Below are 5,548 nucleotides of genomic sequence, written 5' to 3'. Positions count from 1 at the left end.
GACGATTCTGACTCACAACGATGCCAAATACATCAGGAGAAAACATGGCCTGGACCTTATCATTGTTTGTGTCTGAGCCCTTGCCGCAGCCATGGAGTCAAGCCATTTTGTTGAGGGCCTTTCCTCACTTTCCCTGCCCCTGTAGCTCACCAAGCATGCATGCTGTCCTTCTCCTGACAACATGTGCAAAGGACATGAGATGCAATCGTCCTGTTCCTGACTCTAAGGAGCACTCTGGATGGACCTCTCCCGAGATGGAACGGTTTGTCCGTTTGTACTTTCAACATTCTTCCCCAGCACCACAGTTCGTACACACCCATTCTGCTTCACTGTTCCATAGTCAAGGTCAGACTTTCATACGCATCTGAGGCCACTGAAAATACGATGGCTTGGGGCAGGTGCACTGTAGTCCTCAAAGTGAAATTCCTTGCTCATCAACATCTGAAAAAGATCTGTGTGGCAGAGTTACCCAGCGCAATGTGTCCTTTGCTCTCTTGATGGAAGCTGAGTGTGGATCCAAGTAAGATGAAAGTCCTTGACCATGTCCATCTTTCCTTCATTCATCATGATGTTACCTAGTGGTGCAGTTGAAAGGACTTTGGTAGTCTTAATGTACCGTATATACTCGAGTATAAGCCGACCAGAATAATAGCAGAGGCACCTAATTTTACCACAAAACTGCATTTAAAATGTGCTGAAAAACTCAGCTTATACCCAAGTCTAGATGTAAGTTGTATAGCAAGTGCTTCAAGTTCTCTTCACTTTCAACAAGCAACGTTGTGTCATCTGCATATTGCAGGTTGTTAATAAGTTTTCCTCTTATCCTGGTGTCCTACACATCTTCATATAGTTCAGCTTCTCTGATCATTCGCTCTTCATAGAGATAGCATACATGTGGTTAGAAGATAAATCCTGACATGCATTTTTCCTGATCTTAAAACATGCAATCTTCCCTTGTTCTGTTACCACATCTGCATCTTGATCCACAGCTTCCACATGAGAACAATTAAGTGTTTTGGAATTCCCATTTTCCCCAGTGCTGTCCATAGTTTGTCATGATCCACATAATTGAGTGCCTTTACATAGTCAATAAAACACAAGTAAATATCTTTCTGGCATTCTCTCCTTTGAGCCAGATCTCATTTGATGTCAGCAATGATATCACTCATTCCATGCCCTTTTCAGAATTCATCCTGTGTTCTGCCAGTTGCCTGTCAATGTATTGCTACACTCATAGTTGAATGATCTTCCGCAAAATTTCACTCGCCTGTGATACAAATTACATTGTTCTATAATTTAACATTCTGATTGGTCATCTTTCTTTGGTACAGGTACAAATATAGATCTCTTCCAGTCAGTTGACTAGTGAGACATCTTATAAATTACCAGCCTGTGGTAGTTACATAATCTGTTGTCAATGTGGGACTTATGAGTGAAGGGGTGAAATTTAGCCTGTGAATCAGGTCGCAGCTTGATGACCTCATTTGGAGGCGCTAAGGAGAAAACAGCTCACTGGAGGCAGGACACAGGCTCACTCCCTTGGGAGACATTGCACTGGACAAGACACAGTGGAGCTACACTAGTGCCCTGAGCTGGAGGAGCCATGTGGAGACCCCTGCAGTGCTGAGATGCTTAAAACATCACTGGAGCCACCAAACCTTCCACCTACTGACCTATGATCTTCTTGCATTTGGCATCATTGCATGTGTTTCAGGAGTCTGAAGAAGACTTTATAAATTGGTACCAGACATATGGGCTAACATCGGACTTATGAACTTGATTTGGACTGGGCTGGGATGTTTTCTCAATGTTCAACTGCTCTTGTGTATAAAGCTCTTTCTTATACACATATGAGTATCAAAGGATTTTTCCTCTAGTCAACCCAGAATAATACACAGGCATAGTTCTTATTGTTGAAACATTTCTATTGAAGCACCACCAATTCTTGGAGTCTTGTTTTTGGTTAATACCTTTAGTGCAGCTTGGAGTTCTTCCTTTAGTACCATTGGATCATAATCATGTGCTAACTCTTGAAATGGATGAATGCCAGCTAGTTCTCTTTGGTAGAGTGACTTGATGTTTCCTGCATCATTCAATATTTTCTCCATAGAATCAATATTGCAAATAGAGGCATGGTTTTTTTCTTGAGTTCTTTCTGTTTAAGATATGGTGAGCCTGTTCTCCCTTTTTGGTTTTCTAATTCTGAAAGTCTTTGCATATTCCCTTATAATATTTTACTTTGTCTCCTCGAGGTGTCCTTTGAAATTTTCTTTTCAGCTCTTTGACTTCATCAGTTCACCCTTAGCTACTCCAGGATTAAGAATACCTATTAGAGTCTCTTCGGACATCCACTTTGATCTTTTATTTCTCTCCTTTCTTTTTAATAACCTTTGGCTTTTTTCCTGTGTGATGTTTTTAATGCCATCCCACAGCTCATCAGATCTTCTGTAATTAGTGTTCAGTGCTTCAAATTGGTTCTCCAAGTCAAGGTCATATTTTGGCTCTTATGAACTTGTTTTAATTTTTTTCAGCTTGAATGTATATATGAGCAATTGATGATCAACTCCGAGTCTCGTTTTAGCTGCTGATATTGAGCTTCTCCACTTTCTCTTCTCACAGATATAGTTGACTTGCTTTCTATGTATTCCATCTGTTTAAGTCCACGTGTAGAGTTACCATTTCTCTGTTGAAACAAGGTGTTTGCTATGAACAAATGGTTTTTCAATGGTCTATCATGCTAGCTCCACCCTAATTTCTAGCACCAATTCCATATGTCCCACCTACGGTTCCTTCCTCTTTGTTTCCAAGTTTTGCATTCCAATCACCAATTATTATCAATGCATCTTGATCGCATGCTTGATCACTTTCTGACTGAAGACTCTGATAGAATTTTTCAATTTCTCCATCACTAGCTTTTGTGGTTGGTGCATACATCTTAATATTTGTATTGGATTGCATTTCCTTAAAGGTGGACAGATATAATCTTCTCGCAGTTAGAATTGTGCTTCAAGATAGATCTTGAAATATCCCTTTTCATGATGAATGGAACACCATTCCTCTTGACTCTGTCATTCTCAGTCTAGTAAACCATTGAACTGGTTTTTCTTTTTTTGAGAGGGAAAGTATGTACCACATTGTGTTCATTTATTCATAGGTTAGTAGGCATTTGAACTCTGTTGGTATGTGTATCTATACATGGAGTTGCTGTGTCGTATGTTGCAAGTCTCAGGAAAGGTCTTCCTCTTTTTTCACTGGCCCTCTACTTTAGGAGGCAAGATAGCCTCTCCAGAGATTGGTCTGAGAGCATACACAAAATACATGCAGTAAACTCTCACCATATTCTTCTCGGAGGGACATTCTGGTTCTGTTTCTTTCAGGGCAGGTTTGTTCATATTGCCGACCATTCCAAACCAATCAGACTGCCATGGAGGCTATTCTGGCGCATAGAGACCCTGTAGGACCGGCTAGAAGTGCCTCATTGACTTTCTGAGGCTGCAAACCTTTCCAGGAGCAGCCAACAGAAAGCAGCTTGTTAGTTCGACCACTACACCACCGGGGCTCTTTGTTCTTCTCGCAGTCAATATTGGTCGCCAATGCGATGTACTGACACAACAGTTCTGCAAGATTGGCCTAACACATAAGAACAACTGTGAGGATGCTGCAGAAGCAGGCAACATTTCATTCTGTTATGCATAGGGTCTCATGCGTCAGACCCAACAGACAGCTCCTAACGGTAATCTTGGAAGGCTACATTTACCCTTTTCAGGGATCGTCAAACTTTTTCTTACAGCAGTCAAACCATTTTACATTCTCACCAGCAATTGATGGGAGTTCCAATATCTCCACATCCCTGCCAATAACATGTTATGATGCATTTTTAAATTATAGTCATTCTAGTGGATGGGATGATTTATTGTTGAGTATTAAAGAAGTCTGATGGGGTGAATTGACACTGTGGCTGCAACAGCTGACTGAAACATGGGCATAATTGTAAGGCTGATTCGGGAGTGTCAGTGTTTCATTCTGTTGTACTTAAGTTTGCTGACCCAAAATCTCCTGGGTGCCGCAACAATACCATCCTCTGTATGTTCTGTAGCCTGCAGTTTAGGAGCCTTGGTGGTGTGGTGGGTTAGGCATTGGGCTGCTAACTGGAAGCTCAGCAGTCTGAAACCACCAATGGCTCCCCTGGAGGAAGGTGATGCTGTCTACTCCCATAAAGATTTACAGTCTCAGAAACCCAGAGAGGCAGTTCTACTCTGCCCTCTAAGGTTGCTACTAGGTTTGGCTTTTTTTTTCCATGAACAAATTCCACTTTATTTCCTTTCAGATTTTTCTTCAGCTTCTAATCTTTTCATAGGCTTTGGAGGAGGTCGTGGGGCAGCACCTGCAGGTCTAAATCGAGGTGGCGGGGTTCGGTCCTTCCGGGCTTCGCGTGACCGATTCCGGATCACCTTGCTGTGGATGGCACAACTCACACAGTAATGCAGCTTCACGTACAGCTTGGGAAGCACGTATGCGTCGAAGACACTCGCTTCGGAGATGTCTCTGACGGCCGCGGCCTCCACTATGTTTCTTATGATGAACTTCTTAATGGCCTTGTCTTTGGGCACGCAGCGGGCGCAGTTCGTGCAGTGGATGGGCTGCACATGCCCGTGGCCCTTCTTGGCCCGGCCGTTGTTACGCCTTTTCTTTGTCATCTCGGAAGCGAGGACGCGAGAGAAAACAGGTTTTGCTTTTTAAAAAAACATTTTATTAGGGGCTCATACAACTCTTATCACAATCCATACATATACATACATCAATTGTGTACAGCACATCTGTACATTCTTTGCCCTAATCATTTTCAAAGTATTTTCTCTCCACTTAAGCCCTTTGCAGCAGGTCCTCTTTTTTCCCCCTCCCTCCCCACCACCCCTCCCTCATGAGCCCTTGATAATTTATAGATTATTATTTTGTCATATCTTTTTGTTTTAAATTTGCAAATACTTTGAGCATTTTTGAAATATTTTCATGAAGAATATTACCTTGTTAATTTTCTTTTCTTGTAATACTTTTATTTGCTCGCCCATAAAAAGAATGAGATCTGCATAATTTTTCCCTATAGTCAATATTAATATATCTTCTTATGAAATTTGGGCTGGAATTCAATAATGAGCCTCCCTGGGCTCGGGGTTTTAGTTTTGGAAAACTTTGTAATTATGAATATGAATGATGCAATAAATAATAAGGTTTTTTAGATTTTACCATTCGTCTCATCTCCGTTTGGATCATTTTGGTCTAGTGGGGAAATTTAGTTCCTGAAAAAAGAAGACGACTGAGGATGGCGGGTGGTTTCGACCTTATGATTTCTGTTGTTAACCCAAAAGGAAGCACAACCCTGTGAGCTGATTTAATTGCAGTGGGAAAGATACTAAATAGCTTTCTTTCAGGACCTTTGTCTCTCAGTGGGGTTTTTTTTTCAAACAAGAAGGGCGGGAGAAAAAAGCGTCCCAGAGAAGGGTTAACAAAATTTCCGGAACAACACTGCCATCCGGAGGGTCTACTTGGG

General features: G+C 41.7%; 1 pseudogene; it reads right to left on the bottom strand.

The window, feature by feature from the left end:
* Nucleotides 1-4,313: 4,313 nt before the first annotated feature.
* LOC142433774 (small ribosomal subunit protein eS26 pseudogene) lies at nucleotides 4,314-4,717 on the bottom strand (annotated as a pseudogene).
* Nucleotides 4,718-5,548: the final 831 nt, after the last annotated feature.

The sequence above is a fragment of the Tenrec ecaudatus genome, chromosome X (assembly GCF_050624435.1).
Source record: "Tenrec ecaudatus isolate mTenEca1 chromosome X, mTenEca1.hap1, whole genome shotgun sequence".
NCBI classification, from domain to species: domain Eukaryota; kingdom Metazoa; phylum Chordata; class Mammalia; order Afrosoricida; family Tenrecidae; genus Tenrec; species Tenrec ecaudatus.
This window is presented reverse-complemented; position numbering and strand designations above follow the sequence as displayed.